The sequence below is a fragment of the Somniosus microcephalus genome, chromosome 12 (genome assembly GCF_052327205.1).
Source record: "Somniosus microcephalus isolate GS21.2 chromosome 12, FLI_Smic_1.0, whole genome shotgun sequence".
Taxonomy (NCBI): Eukaryota; Metazoa; Chordata; class Chondrichthyes; order Squaliformes; family Somniosidae; genus Somniosus; species Somniosus microcephalus.
Window position 1 is genome coordinate 111,542,031 of NC_140998.1, and position 18,335 is coordinate 111,560,365.

At 41.3% G+C, this 18,335-nt stretch overlaps 1 long non-coding RNA gene across 1 annotated transcript; it reads right to left on the reverse strand.

Annotated features, from left to right (window-relative positions):
• Positions 1 to 3,769: 3,769 nt before the first annotated feature.
• LOC147109463 (uncharacterized) lies at positions 3,770 to 17,524 on the reverse strand. The gene is made up of 5 exons (XR_015080430.1): positions 17,354 to 17,524; positions 15,725 to 15,827; positions 14,780 to 14,913; positions 4,457 to 4,549; positions 3,770 to 3,853 (listed from the first exon to the last, which is right to left on the reverse strand). It is a non-coding gene; the product is annotated as an uncharacterized LOC147109463 (long non-coding RNA).
• Between the last annotated feature and the right edge of the window lie 811 nt (positions 17,525 to 18,335).

The window sequence follows — 18,335 nt, forward strand, 5'->3', positions numbered from 1 at the left end:
GCTCAAGTTTTGTATCAAAAGCATCCTTTAAAAAATAGCAAGTCATATTATAGGCCTAACTTCATTATGTTAATATTGCGCCACAAAGAGACACCTTCTCTGCAGTTTGTAAAAGATTAAATCAAATCAAAATACACTATACAAGCAAAAGTTGGACATTTAAAAAAATTACCACATGTTTCAACATGCTATTTTTTTTGTTCTAGAGACATGTAAAAGGCAAGTTTGAGTAGAACTTACTTAGCACTTGTAGAATAACTGAACTAAATATCACTAATATTTAATTTACATTATTATGCTATTTTGTGCCTGTAGAGTACTGAAGTAGTCTTAGCAAGGCTGTAGGTTCTCAAGTTACTTTTAGTGTTAATGAGCTCTGGCAATGTGAAAAAAATGTAGGATTAGATATATAAAATCAGATATGATTAAAAGCTGCATCAGTTGGAGGGTGTTGGAAAGTGTCAGTTCACAGAAAACTAATTAGTGCCTGATAAAGTAAGCATCTACATTAGAAAGAAATCCTTGCAAAATGAGAATATTACTTTGAACGAATGAGCATATCATGAACAGGACAATTTCTCTGATCTAGCTATGTCATAATGACACATAGTTCACAACTTAAAAATCCAAAAGCCAAGTGGAATACAGTTACCAATTCTAAAACTATTCAAATTGTAGTTCAATGCTTTATACAATTTTCAGCAGTAATGGCAGCATCTGATGTGTGCAAATTGTTACCAAGTGATACTTTGTCGTTTCCATCTCACTGCATATATTTATTGCCTTATACACAAGCACTTGTACTTCTCAAAGTACTGTATATACTTGTGAATAAGGCAACCTATGTACAAGACAACCATTACCCAATATTCCACTCAAAAACATCTACAATTCATATACAAGATAACAATCAACAGGGGACTGGGACGATTGGGTAGCTCTACTAAAGAGCCGGTGCAGGCACGATGGGTCGAAAAGCCTCCTTCTGTGCTGTATCATTCTATGAATCTATGATTACAAAGCTTCTAGCCACCATAAAATCTCACCTTAATGTCAGCTGACATCTATATATATTTGATTTCAAATTTCAAAAAGTGCATTTGCTGTTGTTCAGCTACTCCAGCGCTGTGACATTGAAATGGCAACTCTCTCTCCTGATTGCAATCTAGCTCCCACTGCTGATTTTAAATCTCCTCTCCCTCTATCTATTCTGTGTCAGATTTTAAATTAGCAGTGGAAGCTTCAAGTTAGGATTTAGGACAGTTGCCATTTAAATTATAGAGCAGAAGAATACTAAACAACTAGTAGGTTTGCATTGGTATGATGCTGCGGCTTCTAGGTAAACTGCCTTTGAAAACCTGAGGAAGTATTTGACTCACATAAAAGACACGCCCCCCCTCAACTTTTAGCCCCAAAGAGGGACTTAAATTTCTAGTCTTATACACAAACATACACAGTATACATTACAATACAGAAATAGGAAAACATTCCATACAAATTGTCCTTTCTGCTCTGTCCTTATTCAGCATTGAAAAATGTGCAGGATAGACAAGATTATATGCGGGGAGAGTAGGGGTGGGGCATGCTCGTAGGGATTCTGGAAATGCACTGCTAATATCTCCAACAAATGACAGTCTCTCATGAACTATTAGGTTATTTTTGTGTTTTATAAAGATAAAGCACTCCATTGTGAATTTAGTTCAATCGACTGACATGGGAATAATTTTGTTGGCAATATTTTTTTTTAATCAGTTTTAAAAGTGTGTTAATACTTTGTATTATGTTGCATGACCTGCTCTCACTTCTCACCAGGTCAACATCTTGACTGCCAACTTGAAAACCCACTATAGGCAGATGTTCAAAGCCCCATTTCACAAGAATCATGGAGCAAGTAGGATGAGTATTTAGTTCATAATGACTAACAAGAAAAATTGTACATCTTATAATACTAATTTCTGTCTACAGTAGGAATAGAAATGTCACTTTTACTGGTTAATTCCATAACACAGTCCATGAGTGTGTTACAATGCCCATAGTTTCTGAATGTGAAACACTTAGCAGCATTAGTGAAAGAACGCCTGTTCTGATGATAAATGTAACTTATCACACTAGAATATAATTACTCACGTATGCCTTGTCATTATTCTCAGGTATCTATCTCCATATATTTGTTTTTAAATGTTTATGCCACACTTGTCTGCACACAATGCCCTATCTTAAGTGTCAAATATGGTATTGATCCCACACCAAGAAAAATAGCACTTAACATACAAACTCCTTATATTATATACACTCTGTATATATGCCAATAGATTGGGAATGTACAGAATCAGAAAAAGGATCATGATGCTCCTTCTGGCCTGCACAAAAGATTTTAAAAGAAATGCATACAAAACTCTGTCTCTTAGTAGGAATACAGGAATGTAAGAGAGATTGATTGATAAGAGTTCCTACATTACAATAATGACTACATTTCAAAAGTACTACATTGGCTATAAAGCACTTTGGAATGTCCTGAGGTTGTGATAGGCATTATATAAATGCAAGTCTTTATTTCCTTCTTTCATACACCTACATGTATTCATATTAGTATGTTTATACAAGGTATGATCAAAAATATATATTTTGTGGTATCTCAGTTCTGCTGTTATAGCATCAGTTGTGTTTTCCCTCACAATGATGTTGTATTTCAATTATGCTGTTTAATTTAAGTCTGAAATTTAAAAAGTGACCTTGAACCATAATCCAAGTATTGTGGACAATGCAATGTTCAGAATTTCAGCGGAATTCTTACAGAAAACAATAACTGCTGTATTCATCAGGGTCGATTTTAAACCTGCCCGTCCAGTGAGAACACACGGAAGAAGGGTTAAGAAGACGGGGGGTTCACGCTGCTTTCCCAAGGTGTTTCCACCCCCACCTTCTTAGCTTACCTCAGATCGGGCAAGGGAGGGCTGCCTGCTCCAGGCAGCTGGGGGCCCACTTTACATGGAAAAGTCACAGCCCGATTACATTATCGGCACCATGACCCCATTTTAAGGCGAAATCACGGGATGCCCACATGGAGCCAAACATACCAGCAAAACCTCGCATGAGGCAGCAGAGTGGCCAGAAGAGGCCACAGTAACTTTTATTTTTTTATCATTTTTGTGATTCCTAATGGGGCAGAAGGATCGGGAATGCTTCTCAGGGATTCGCAAGGAACCCTTGGGCCTCTCCAGCCCTGGCCTTCCCATTCCATCCCACCACCAGCAGCTCTTTGCAGACTTACCAGTCTCCCCTGCTCATCACTAACCTTATGCCAGGGACTGTTCCCTTGGGTCCCCAGTGTTGTCAGCCTCCCGTCTAATTTCCCGCTCCCGCCCAATTTCCCACTCCCACCCATTGGCACTAAAGTAATTTTTGCCTGCTTTGGGCAGGAAACGCTGCAGACTAATTTAAATGAGGCCAGTGAGTTAAATTGGACCAAGCTTCACACCGAGGAGTCCGGGAGGGTTACCCTTCCGCCCCATATCCTGCCAGCCTTGAATGCACCCAGAGTTAAAATCAGCTCTATATTAGTAAAATCTCATCCTATTAAAATATCCATAGACAATAAGAAAACTGATTAAAGGCAATTTATCAAAAATTAGAAATCTTGAGCAACAAACAATCCCACACACAGAGGCTAGTAATACACCACTTTTATTCAACAATGGGGAGAAGGAGCGAATGAGAGGGGAAATGTAATTAGATTATCTCTACATATTTAATAAGACAAGTACCTCATTCTTCCAAGTGTGGATCCTCTATGTCCATGTTGAGTATTTCCTAAAAGTCAAAGCTCTCATTGCATTTCTATTGGAACCTTTTTCTGTTCAGAAAAACAGTGTGTGACTTAGAATTACAAAGTATGTTACAACTCAACGTATTACAAGTTAGAGATCATGTGCCATCATAACGGAACCTGTTTCTCAATCAAATCTCAATCTTAAAATGTATGGCATTATTCTCAGTATTATAAAGTGAGGAAACATAAGAAATTGCTGCTTTTTCAGTTTATCATTTTGGATATTTTTAACATGGGAAGATGTTGTGGCAGACAGTGACTGAGAGCTCCCATGTGAATACCACATGAATTTGCCATAACTGTTACAGTATTGGGATTTATGTTACTGAAGCATAAAATACCATAGCGTCTATATAATACCACTTGATTATTGACTGAGATGCAGTATTTGGACAGAGGCAGATCATGAAAGGAGACTGCTATACTTGTGCTCCAATATTACTCTCAGTACTGGTTTTATAATATGTGCAATGCATTTGCATTGGTAAGAAATGTTTTGCTTTATTCATGTTTGAGGCACAGACCCATGTGTTACATTACTAGGTCCTATAAGCAGATTTACATTAGCACTTCCTCTTCCCAGTGAAAACAGCTGAAGCCCATGTCCATGTGTTAATGTCAACTTACCATAGATGAGATGCATTTTTCTACACTTTTGTCTGATTTGTCTGAAGTAATTTTATCTGGTTTGTCATGATGAGCACAAAGCACCAAGGAATTCTGCAAAATAAAAAAGTAATTTTACTGGGGTAAGCACCTATTTAAAAATATCAGTAATTTATCAGCCTGTTAAAATAATTGCTACATGAATGTTTATTAAATTGCACATTGATACAATGGAGTGGTAAAGTTATTGAACTTGAATTTCCTCCATATTTGCATCCAGAAACACTCATAACCGGGGCGCAAATCAATTATGAGGCCTAAAAGATCGTGGAATTTTGGGTTACCCCTGTAAGTACAATACGCCCAAATCTCCTCAATCTTTTACGGCTGTCTATCGAACCCTCCGCCCATAAAACTGCCCCCCCTCCCACCAAAGTTACAGAGCTTTATATACCAGTTTCCTGCAATTACACTTGCTCACAGTTTCTATTCAAATTACTACCAGATTGTCAGGTGTTTTATGGTAATTTTTTTGAGTATTTTTAAAAATGTATCCTCTCTGAGACCTGCACTGCAATTTTTGTTTCTTTGAATACATTTTTATGGTGTAAGTCGCATTAATTGAAAAGCTTCCTTGATTGCTGTGCCTGATGGGTATGATGATGGTTGAATAAGGTGAAAGTTGAAACTTTAATTTTCATTCTTAAAGCAGGGAAATATATGGTGCAAATTCAACGCTTTCCTTGGGCTCCAATTATTTATGCTGATTTATGCCAATTTATGCCCATTTTACATCTGGGTGTATTCTAATGAAATTCGCAGGAAATTGAAACGTCAGCAGAATGGGCGCATTTTCAGGTCTAACTCTCGGGTTGCACCCACAGAGAAAATTTCCGGACCTTGCTGGAATTTAGAACTCTACATTATGAAATATACATGGAATATATGCCTTCAGGAGCTAGGGCCAAATTCGATCTTGAAATTTACAGTCACACTAATTTTGCCTGGCAACAAAATGCACTGGCGCAAAGCCCAGTTTTACAAAGGTGTAAGGCCACCAAGCTGATGTTGCATCAACCTTTACCAAGTGAGAAAGAGGTTGTCTCTCATTGCTGCAGCTTCCCACCAGATACAGTATAATTATAATTGTTGCATAAGGGAACTTGTATATCAAAAAAAAATCATAACTTTTTTAAGACCACTTATCTTCTATTCTCGTTCCTTCATTATAAGCTGCAGTTACCCATGAGGGGATTAATTCAGATAAAATTACTGACTGGATAAAGCAGGTCATACAAAGTGCACTATTGTTAATTGTTTTAAAAATACATGCTCACAGTTAAATTAAATTTTTGGTCAGCATGATTTATATTTATCAATTATGATGCCTAATAAGTTTCTAAACAGTTTTTTTTTCCTCAGGGAAAGGAAGGAGCAGCAGTAACCAAGTGTAAATCAAAGGGAACTATGCTGGAATATGGAACAGTTCAGACCTTGCCCTTATAATCTGTTCCAGTACAAATTCCAGTCACAGTTTATGATATTAAAATATTCACCAGGCTGTGTTATTCCACTGGCTTTAACCTGCTGGCCCACCCACCTTCCACGCCCATCGTTTGCGTAAGAATAGGTTTTTCAAATATTACCAGTTTTTTTTTCTCTTCCAGGACGGGGCTACTGTTTCAATGATTTCAGAATCGTTTAACCTATTTTTAAGGGTCACGGTTTCAGTTCCGGTTCTGTCCTTTTATTAACCCATTGGTTCCCGCTCTCGAGCGGACTGCCCAGGCTGCGCTCTCGGTTATGGAACAGCCGCCTACAGTCGTGCCTGCTCACTTGCTATATCCCGCTCTTTCCAATTACCCAGCCCAACTCTCTGCCTGGTGTGAGGCTACCAGTTGCAGTCCAATAGACCTAGTGATATGGCAGATTTAGCATTCATGAACATGGACTTCAGAACCGTGGTATCCCAGAGCGGGAAGGCGCTCCAGCTGAATTCTAAACCCTGTGAGACCACCTAGTGTAAAGCATTTTATTTTAAATTGCCTGACATTTGTTTAGACTAACCAAACTGTGGTGCTGAACCTGTAATGTAAGTTCATGCTGTCAGCTCACTGCTTTGAATCAAGTACGAGGCTGACAGTTAAACGCAATACTGAGGGAGTGCTGCATTGTTGGAGGTGCTGCAGTCCTTCAGATGAGATGTTAAACCGAGGCCCCTGCTGCCTGTTCCCCTGTCTCAACACATCACTACTCCTCTAAATCTACACTCCTGCTTTAGTCCCAGGATTGAACTCCTCCTTGGATAAGCCCATGGCTACCCTCTATGCCTCTCTTCTACAAAGGGCTGCCTCCTTATGAGCAGCAACCCCAACTGCCCCATCCTTTCTCACCAACCTTCCAGCCCAGCACACCTGCCGGTTGCTAATCTTGCCAACCTCTTTCCCATCCCGCTCACCCCACCCACAACTGTCCCAGGGATTCTGTCACTGCCCCTCTCTGCAGTTCCCTCCAAAATGTCTTCTCACTCACAAACAAAGCCCTTGCCATACATAATCTTATTCTGGATGAGTGCATTGACATCTTGGCTTTGACAGAAACTTGGTTCATGGGTGGCAACACTTTGCCCTTTACTGAAGCCTCCCTGCCTGGATAAACTTTCCACCACCTGCCCTGCCCAAACTGCCTCTGTGAAGCACCTAATGACATGTTCTATAAATGCAAGCTGTTGTTGTTCCACTGGTTCAAGTGGATGTTAAAAATTCCATGGTGCTATTGGAAGAAGAGTTTTTCCAATGTCTTGCTCAACATTCATCACTCAACCAATTCTGCCAAAAACAGATGGATTGATCATTTATTTCATTGCTGTTTGTGGGAACTTGCTGTTGTGTACCAGTTGTGTTTGCCTACATAACAACAATGAAATTCATTTAATGCACACTGGAATGTTCTGACAGATGTGATAAACTGCTATATAAATGCAAGTTTTCTTTTACTGCTGTCAAACTAGTACCTGCAGTTAGAACCAATTTAAACCAAATTTGAAACTTCAAATGTTAATATTAAAAGCAGTTTGCTGGATTATTTGAATCCTTTTTAAAGTTAGAAAAGAGCTGACTGGATAGTTGATTACTTTCTGTCATTAGAAGCTTAAACATTTCATCATCAGTCTGAGAACAGTGAGTAGAGCTCTGTACATACATTTAAGTATAACTGCTCAGAGCTCTGCTTTACCTGACTAGGTAACAGTGCAAGTGTGTATGTAACTTTACCATCACCACTTCAAAACTGATACTTGTATTGGCAATGTAATTGTGTCAAAAAAAGAGTTCCAAACAATATGCACTTTTCTCTTGAGGCCATTGCTCTGCACAGAGTAAGAATGCAATGGCTGAACTAATTCTAAATCATGCATCTGCAAAGAAATGCTGTCAAACATGACAGCAGTGTAAAGGATTTTCACACTTTGCATCTTTCTATTCTTTCTGGTTCAATTGAATAACAAAACTATTTGGTATTGCCTCTTGAATAAAAAATGAGTTGGCAGGACTACTAGTTAATTGGGATAAAGTTCCAAAAATGAAATAAGATCAGTCATCTGTCACCTGCCACCACCCCCCATCAGCTGATTACTTTTCTTTGATGCTTCATGCAGCCAAATAGCCTGCTGAAACTCACTATGAAGACTCACAGATGAATAAAGACCACTTGGGGGATAGTACCAAAGGGTGATGATATTCCAACAAGGCATGTGTGCAATCAAGCGAGGAGTGGTAGAGGAGAAAAATTGGCAAGAAAAAAATGAAAATAAAGTGACACTAGTTTCCTCACAAGATTGTGAGAGTCCTTTGAGTTTGGCAGGTATCATGGTCAACATTAGGGATTTTTTAGGGGTAACATTTATGATCAGCAAGACTAAACACAAATTGCAAACCTAATTGCTCATTTGGAACTCCATTTATTTATTTTTAATTAGTAATTGTTGCTCTTAAATGAATGACATATGCCAGTTCTGAAGAAATGTGTGAAACTTGACATTACCAAATTTAGAACAAACTAGATGGGGATGAGGTGTTTGCCAGGATGGGAGAAGAATTAGATAAGGGAGGCAATGCAATCAACTGTAAGTCCAATGACAATAGTTTCAACCTTGTAAAAACAGGTCTGTTACAAAATACTCCAGAAATTCATGTTGCAGCAGGCCGTGAAATAATTGGCACAAAGCTGGTATTGAATAGACATGATACTTTTCTAATTCTTAATTAGCAAATATAATTTGTGCTACTCCATGGAAACATGGGATCAGCTTCCACCATGAACTCTGTTCCATCGCCACTGATTCTAACTTGCTCCCCAGCCATTGTTTTAGGCTGAACCAGACTGTTCGCAACCTCAGTGTCCTGTTCAACCCTGTGTTGAGCTTCTTAGCCCATATCCTCTCCATTACATATCCTCTCCACCTCCGTAACATCACCTGCCTCTGCCTCTACCTCTACCTCAACCCATCTACTGCTGAAACACTCATCCGTGCATTTGTCACCTCCAGACTCAACTATTCCAATGGTCACCTGGCCAGCCTCCTGTCCTATAACCTCTGTTAACTTTAGTTCATCCAAAACTCTGCTGCCCACATCCTATCCCTCATCAAGTCCCTCAACAGCTCAAGTTTAAAATTCCCAACCTTGTTTTTAAATCCTTTCATGGCCTTGCCTCTCTCTATTTCTGTAGCCTCCTCCAGTTCCTTGCCCCCAAACTCCATTCCTCTGACTCTGGTCCCTTGTGCATCCAGTCTCCCTTAAGTGTACCAATGGTGGCTGTGCCTTCAGTCACCTAGGTTCCATACTCTAGAATTGCCTCCCTAAACCTCTCTGCATTTCCATCTTCATATCCTCCTTTTAAGACTCTTAAAACCCACCTCTTGGACCAAGCTTTTGGTCACCCCTTCTTATATCTCCTTCTTTGGCTCAGCATCAATTGTTTTGATAAGCCTCTGTGAAGCGGCTCAGAACATTTTTCTACATTAAAGGCACTATCTAAATGCATGTTGTTGTAAATTTAAAATATACTTGGGCTTATGTATGGTTCTAAATAAGCATATATTCTTAATTAATCAGCTTTAAATTATGTTTATTAATAGTAAGATGACAATTATGATTGCAGTTGTGAGTAAGCAAGCTTCTCAATTGACCTACAGAAACAGCATTTTTTTTTTTGTTTCTCAATGTTGATTCAAAACTGTCAATCATATCCTAACTCAATTTTAGGTGGACACATAGAGGATAATGAAGAAGGGTTATATGATATATTTTTATCCCATGAGTGAGCTAACCTGATAACTCAAATAACAAAGTCACCTGTAAGTTATGGTGAGTGTTACAGTGTTATAATCTCACAGATCTTCATTATATATTTAGTTAATATCACCCTTTAGATAGGTTAAATGATAAGATTTAGATTTCAATATTAATTTTAAATATGAAATATGTTGACGTGTGGATTACAGACTAGCTTTGGTGGTATTACTGTATACTTTTTTCCTCAAGGTGCCTTATATTCTCAGTAAAGATGTGATTTCCATTAAATTTGGAATCATGAAGGTGGCATCAATGTGTGTAGTACAAACAGCTTCCCTTAGTTCCTGATCTGAAATGTCAGGGCTCAACAGCAGCTGGGGTAGCAATTTAAACAAAAAATTAACGGGTAGGAGATGTTTTAAAAGCTTCTCATGGGGAATCTAAAGGAAAAAGTAATTTACACTGAAAATATTGTGCTCTTCTACAGAATCACACAATCAACAGAAACTGCTGTTTTCCCACCATGCAAGTCATCAGGTGCTGCCAAGTGTCATTAAAGTTTTGACTTCCACAACACTATCTCTAAACTGGGGAACAAGCTAGTGGGGGTATCAACAGACATCCTCATCAACCATTGCATAGTCACCTTTCTCCTGAACCCTATCTCATGTAATGGTTAGAAATCCCAATGTGCTCTCTGCTGCAAACTTAATTCTCTTCACCATGGTAACAGCATTAATCATCTCATCCCCAGTTTTTTTAAGAATCACCTCATCCATGTTTCCATGAATCCCTGTCATCCCACTTCCACCTCATCCATCTCACAGTTCCACCCTGTGTCTTTGGACTCAGCCACCTATTTTGCATATTTCAGCAGTTTTTTTCTTTTATGTTTTTCCTCTAACTTAATATCTGTTTCAGTTGTGTCAGTCATGGTTCAGTGTAGCACTATTACCTCTGAGTCAGAAGGTTGAGGGTGCAAGTCTCACTCCAGAGACTTGAGCATAAAATCTAGGCTGACACACCAGTGCAGTACTGTTAGAGATGCCAGCTTTCGGATAAGACATTATACTGAGGCCAGTCTGCCCCCTCAAAAGGTCCCATGGCATTATTTCAAAGAAGAGCAGGGGAGTTTTCCCTGATGTCCTGGCCAATATTTATCCCTCAACCAACATCACGAAAGAAAGATTATCTGGTCATTATCACATTGCTGTTTGAGGGACATTGCTGTGCACAAATTGGCTGCCATGTTTCCTAAATTACAACAGTGACCACATTTCAAAAGTACTTTATTGGCTGCAAAGAGCTTTGGAAATTCCTGAGGTTGTGAAAGGCGCTATATAAATGCATGTCTTTCTTTCAGTATTTTCAGTGCACTGGTTAACAGCATTATTTTAGTGCTAAACAACTACATTAAACAGAGGAAATTGGTTGCCAAAATTAGAGAAAGCTCAGGAAAGATTTTTTTTTTAAATAGTGCACAGAGGAAATTAAACAACAATCCTTATTTTCCACAGAACTGTTACATTCAACATGCCTATGATTTTTATCATCTTTGACCATTACAGCAGGTTGCTGCTAATATTTGCACTGGCAGAGATTGATTCCCCAAGGTCCGCTGTTATTTTCCAATATTTTAGCCAACTGATGATGACTTTCCCTTCCTTTCTTTCTACCACGCTTCATCAGCTGCTCCTCCTTGATAAACTGTCCTTTCTAAGTACTACAATTACCTGCTCCACCTCCTGCTGCATCACCTCATATATAGTGTGTACCCATCTCCAATGAAGCACTGACAGTCAACAGGATGTTCTACAAGTTGGTCAACCCTTGCATGCATACCACACACCTTGAGGACCCCAATTTGCTAGATTCACCCTATTTGGCAACACATCATGCAAACTCCTCAACAAAAGCCTAAGCGAATTCTAGCCCGTTGACTTTGTGATGTACTTTACTTCTCCACACTGTTTCACCCAATCCACATGCTTTGTGTCTGTTGTGCAGCTACTGTCACCCAATGCCATTTTCATCAGCTCTCACTTCCTATATTACTAGTTTTCTCCTATGTCTTACTTTCTGGTTGCATTACCATCCTGTTAGTCTGTAATCAATGCTCTCTCTTCCCATCACAGTTGCTTCCAATATCTCCCTGAATTTTACTTTCTCAATCACTAAGGCCACGATTTTGCCGGCACTCAGAGGGCGGGTTTGGAGGCGGGTCAGAGGTTAAATTCGTTTTGATTGATGGTGGGTTCTGAACCCACCATCAACTCGCCTCCATGCAATTTTGCCAAGTGTCGGGTCTGGGAGTCCCACTCAGACCCGCCACCAAATGGCGGGAAAGGCACTTAAGGCAGTTAACAGCTTGTCAACTACCTACATAATCCGATTTTAGCAGGCGCTTCCCATTTTAGGATATTTTCAGCGTGTTCCACACTGTTCGCAAAACATGCCAGCTGATTGTGCCGGGTTCAGCAACTACCTGAATTCTTGACAGATGGACCTGCAACATAAAAGTGAACCTGTAACATGGCTGACTTTCAGATGACAGAACTTTGTTTTTTGAGGTGATGGAACACTTTATGCAGGTCTATTGAGCTTGTAAGTGGTTAAGCTGAGATCCATATGCATTGTGACCTCCTTGGAAAACCCTCCCCCCACATTGACTGAGCACTTATAACATCTATTCCTCAACTGACATATATACCAGCGGAATGGGAACCATTTATACCCTCTCAGCCTGGTCCTCAGAATCGGAGGAAGAGCAGCCGTGGCAGCAGCAGAATGAGGCACAACAGCAGCAGCAACAACAGGAGTGCCAAACTCCTCCTCACCCACCTGATGCTGCACAGAGCAGAGGGCATCAGCGCAGGGCTGCACCTCACCGCAGGAGATACCCCCAACACAGGGTTTACAGGCAGAGGATGAGCTTCCTCAACATGACTGAGCAGCAGTGCCAGAGGAGGCTGAGACTTTCGCGAGAGGTAGTCGCTGACATCTGCGCAATGCTGCACCAGCACCTGGAGCCCAGAGGAGCGGGTGGACACTCCTTACTAGTGGCTGTCAAAGTCACCACCGCCCTCAATTTTTTTGCTTCAGGGTCCTTCCAGGGACCATCAGCAGCCATCAGCAGCATCTCCCAGTCAGCTGCACACAGTGGCATCACGCAGGTTACCAATGCCCTCTTTGCAAAAGCGCACAATTACATCCACTTCTCCATGGATGAAGCAAGTGTAACCACACGTGCGGTTGGCTTTGCAAATATGGCAGGCTTGCCAAGGGTGCAGGGCATCGTAGACTGCACATGTGGCCATTAGGGCACCCCATCACAACCCAGCTGTATTTGTGAACCGCAGGGGCTTCCACTCTCTTAACATCCAGCTGCTGTGTAACCACAAGAAGAACATTATGCATGTTTGCGCCAAGTTCCCTGGCAGTTGCCATGACTTGTTCATCTTGCGGCAGTCTACTGTGCCTCAGCTCTTCAATCCGCCAACCCAACTTTCCGGATGGCTACTTGGAGACAAGGGCTAACCCCTGAAGACATGGCTAATGACACCATTGAGGAGGCCATCAAACGAAGCAGAGGAGTGCTACAATGCGAACCACTTTTCCACCAGAGCCATCATCAGCTTGCTCAAAATGCGGTTCAGATGCCTCAACAGATCAGGTGGAGCCCTACAGTACTCACCAGCCAAGGTCTCCATAATCATCGTGGTCTGCCGTGCCCTGCAGAACATCGCACAGCAGTGTGGCTTACCGCTGCCTGAGGAACAAGTGGCTCAGTGCACAGCCTCCTCCTCCTCCTCCTCCTCCTCAGAGGAGGAGGTGGATGTGCCAGATCCACCAGCACGCGAGCACATTGCTGGCCGTGATGCAAGGGATGCACTAATCCATGCCAGATTCACTTAAGTTTACGAAGCTAACACTGTGGCTGCCACCTTCTTAACACACCACTCACAATCTGTACAATAAACTGTGGGTTCCTATCACTCTCACCACCATCATTACAGATGAAAGGCACCCTGACACCTCACTGTGACACTTCCATTTCTGGGTACACATAGGCCAATTCTTTGAATGTTTGCCATTGCATTTCTTTATTACAATTGGAATGTCGATCATAATCTTATATATGTATTACATCAAAACACCCAAATGACTACCCTTGTGACTATTTGTGTGTTAACTTTCTATTACGCGTGCTTCTACATGGTGCTTCCCCTGTGGCTTCAGCAGATGTGGAGGCACCTTGCTTACTTTCATGCTGCTCCTGCTTCGACACCTTTGGCAGGTGTCCTCTGGGATTGGGAGCCTGGGAGGGCTTGGCAACAGTCTGCTCCTCCTGTGGCTGTGCAGGGGCTGAGACGGCCATCTCAGTTGGGTGAGGAATCTGGGGCTCTGACCGAGGGCTCCACAGTGGCATGGGAGTGTGAGTGCTTGGAGAGGAGCCCACACTTCCTTGTTGTCGACCACCAACATCCCTCTCATGGGTCGCCCGCACTTCACTGCTAGCAAGTGGCTGGAGAGTAACCTGCTGCACCTTAGTGGAGCCATGAGGACCTGTCTCTGTACTGACAGTCCTCATAACGGGGACAGCCATGTGTCTCTGCTCAATAGCTGCCCATCTATCCTCCATAGCAGGCCATCTATTTAGAAGAGTCACCATGCTCTGTTGAGTGTGGCGACTTATGTCGTCCAAGGAGGTTGCCACTCTCTCCATGGTGGCACGTTCATGTGCCATTGCCTCCACAAAGGCAGTGCTCATGTTTGAGATGGACTCCTCCATTCTCTCCACACTCACAGTTACGGTGGATGCAAACCCTGTCAGAGAGTCCTGCACTTGTTGCTAAAGTTCCAGCACTGCTCTCTTTCTGGATGGTCCCAGAGGCACAGGTTCCACATGCAGTTGAGCAGAGCTCGGAGCGTTCAGCACTCTCTGACAAGGACTCTCCACTGCTGTCCCTGTCTCCACCATCTGCTGATGCTCACTTGTGAGCTGTGATACACCAGGTGACAATACTAATCTATCTCGCGAATGACCCACCAAGGTGCATGTCTCTGCGCTGGTGCTGGGTGCGTTCAATTCTGCTGACACTACGCCTTCAGAGATTGCAGCTTCCTCTGAGGAGTCTTCCGGCTCTTCCTGCTGGACAGTGAGGAGGGGGGCTCTCGATGGTCCTGTGGGGGAGTAAAGGCATGAGTTAGACATGTGATATTAACGTAGCAGGTACATCGAATTTTGCAGATGATCATAAGTCAATCTGTATGAACATCAGATGCCATATCAGTCACTCATGCAATGTAAATAAGAGGGCTGCAAATCTATTCTGTCACCAGCTTGCTCTACTGCACCCGTCTGACCGTCGCCCACTTCCAGATCCTCAGCACCTCCGACGATGTCGAGAGCAGCCTCCTCAGCGGTGGTCAAGTGGGCAATCAAAGGTGGCCCTCCTCCTGTCCTCCCCCTCTCCCTCTTATTATGGGCTCTCTTTTCCTGCAATGGGGGACACAAGTGGCGTTTGAGTGAGAATGTTGGAGTGAGTGTAGAGAATCCATAGCATAGATGCTTAGAGGGAGACAAAATGGAGTGAGGTGCCAATACCAAGGGCCCTCCCTGTGCATTTTTAGTTGTTGTCATTGCATAACAGTGATAGTGAGTGTGAGGGGTGCATAGTAGAATAGTGAAGTGATTCTGTACATAGAGAAAGAGGGATGGTTAAGGGTGCAAGGGATGTAAGGGTAAAGTGGGATGTGCAGGAGTAGTTTGACAATGCAGAGTGCTGGTGGTGAGAGGAGATGGGGAGCAGATTGAAGGTAAGAGTGATGTTATATTCACTTTTGCTGAGCATAGCAGATCATTGAACCTTTTCCTGCACTGAACCCAGGTGCGACCACACAAAGACCTGGCGCTCACCTCCTCAGCAATCTGCAGCCAGGCTGCCTTGGTTTGATGAGGAGGCTTGCTCCGTCCGTTTGAGGGGAACAGTACCTCTTGGCACCCTTTCACTTCCTTCACAAGAGTATGGAGGGAGTCATCATCGAATCTGGGAGATGCCTTGGGTCTTGCAGCAGTCATTTTCAGATGGACCACACTGAGAAGCAGCAGGAAAGGATGGATTAAAAACAAGGCTGCATGGGCCCCTTAAATACAGCTAGCTGAGAGATGTCAACAGAGGTGAGCAGCAGACCCGAACCCACTGATTGGGCCGGGTAGCACGCATGACGGGCTTATTCAGCCCACTTAAGCAAAAATCGTAATTCCAGGGCAGCTGAAACCGGCAGTAGGACCGGAACCTGCCAAACATCAAAGCCGCCTCCAACCCGCCTCCACTCGGAAAATTGCGGCCAGCTGTCTCCTCCTTAGGATCCCACTTTTGACAGATGCCCATACTTGATTGTAGGTGTGCTACGACAGGTTCTGGTGACTCTCTCATCAGCATTGCAAGTCCCACCTTAAACTCCTCAACCAATGATGTGATGGGCAGCTGCAGAACTCGGCGTGTCCCACATAATGCACAGGCACTTAGCATTCTAGATATTCCCAGCAATAACATTTAACATACATTCACCGTTTGCTCCATCTTTTCACCCTCTGAGAATCCCACTTCATTTATGATTAATGATATTCTTATCCTTGTCATATTATTAAAGAATATTACATACCAGCAATTCTTCCTCACAAAAAGCAATTGAAAGTGTACTAGACTGTGCCACTTTTTTTTTACAGGAGGACACCATAAGTACATTTTTGATGGAAAGGGTCATACTGGAGAGCATGAACCTAATTTTACTGTTTCTGAATAACAGTATCTAAATCTGGTTTTCCAAGGCTGGTGAATGCATATGCTTTGGATTTTAATACTTTTTACTCTCTCTTCCTAATGTATTTTCCATAATTTTCTCTTCCACACCCCAGAGATTTAGACTCTCCCAAAAATACTGTGACTAATTCTGAAAGTTTTGCAAATTGGAGAGAAACTGAAATTACTGTGAGCTAAGGAAAATGTATTGGGAAGTAATGTTTTGCAGATTGTCCATATAATTAAAAACCTTGCATACTGTGCATCACACATTAACTCTGTAAGGTGGCACGTTAAATCTGTAACAGAAAAAAAATTAGTGTGACACTTTTCTCATTAGCTCAAATAAGCAACTGAAGGATACTGATATTTATTGAAATATAGATCAGCAAAGATCCCACCAAAGTGCAACTACAGTACTTGAAAGGCTGCAATTTCAACCAATTACTTCATTGCATTTTTTTAAATGGTTCTACCCGCCACTTTTATTTCTGACCTAGCTCAAAATATAACTGTATAAATAACATTTAAGATAACAAATTCATAAAAAGTTTATAATTCTCCTTAAAACATGACTGTTACTCATATATCTGTCCCTTTGGTATTCTTTTCCTACACTATTGTTTCATTCCAGATGCTTACTTGTATATTGGATGCCTTACACTCATTTGTTCTGCTTTGCTGCAGTTCAATTTTGCCTCTTAACCATTTTACCCCATTTCTTTACCTCACAGTTGGGCCTAATTGTGCATGTGCAGTCACAGCCAACCTTAGGCAACTTCCACATATGCGTGCTTCAGATAGGTTAAAATATTTACCTTCTTATTTCTTTCCTTGCTTCTTTGTTCTTTTCTGATGTTCTCATATAAATTCCCCGTGTTTTTGCCCTACCATTGAAATTCATCTCATTCACAGTCTTTGCCACGTTCCATAATTGCACACTTGCCAACTCTCATTCTCTGAAGTGATGAACAATGCCTGGGAGATGAAGTAGTATACTCTATGTTCATCATTATTACAACAATTCATCAAATCACATATCTCTAATTTTCATAAGGCTAACAATTTGTTTATACCTTACAATGCTAAAGGGGTTGTTATCATACACTGTATCATAATAAGCAGGAAGAGTAACTGCAGAAAATAAATGTCTCTATCTCTAATAGCTGTAACTTTTGTTACAAATCAAAAGTACACCTAACAGTTTACAAGCTACTATAGTATCGTAATAGTGTCACTGCACCATCCTCCCAACCAGCTTAAAAGAAATCAAGCATTCAAATAGAGGCATATTGTACATCAAGTGTCAACCATAAACATTTATTTTCATAATAGAAAAAGTTAACATTGTTGGCAAAAACAAATATGGACTCATTCACTGTTGCTTTGCAGAGATGAGGTGCTTAAAGAGAAGTTTTAATTGATTTAGTTTTTCACATCAAATAATAATCGCAGGATAATAAGCAATTAATAAAGATTTGCCAAAAATGTAGACATTCCAAGTACTGTTGCTCATTTGAATTCTCCACACATTTTCCTCTTACAAATTTAATTTAAATAAAGATTAATTTCTGTCACATTAAAAGACCTCAGATCGTCAATTTCAGTGCTATGTTGGCCATCAGAATAAGTGCAATTTAGTTATTCAAACAACTACATATAAACTAAACTCAGTTGCCACTGGACACTTAGTATAAATCAAGTACAATGTTTTAAACTTGCAGTACAAACTTTCAGAAATGGCATAATGGATCAAAGCAGCAAAGTATTATGCCATGGCCGTATTGGAACCCAAGGTTC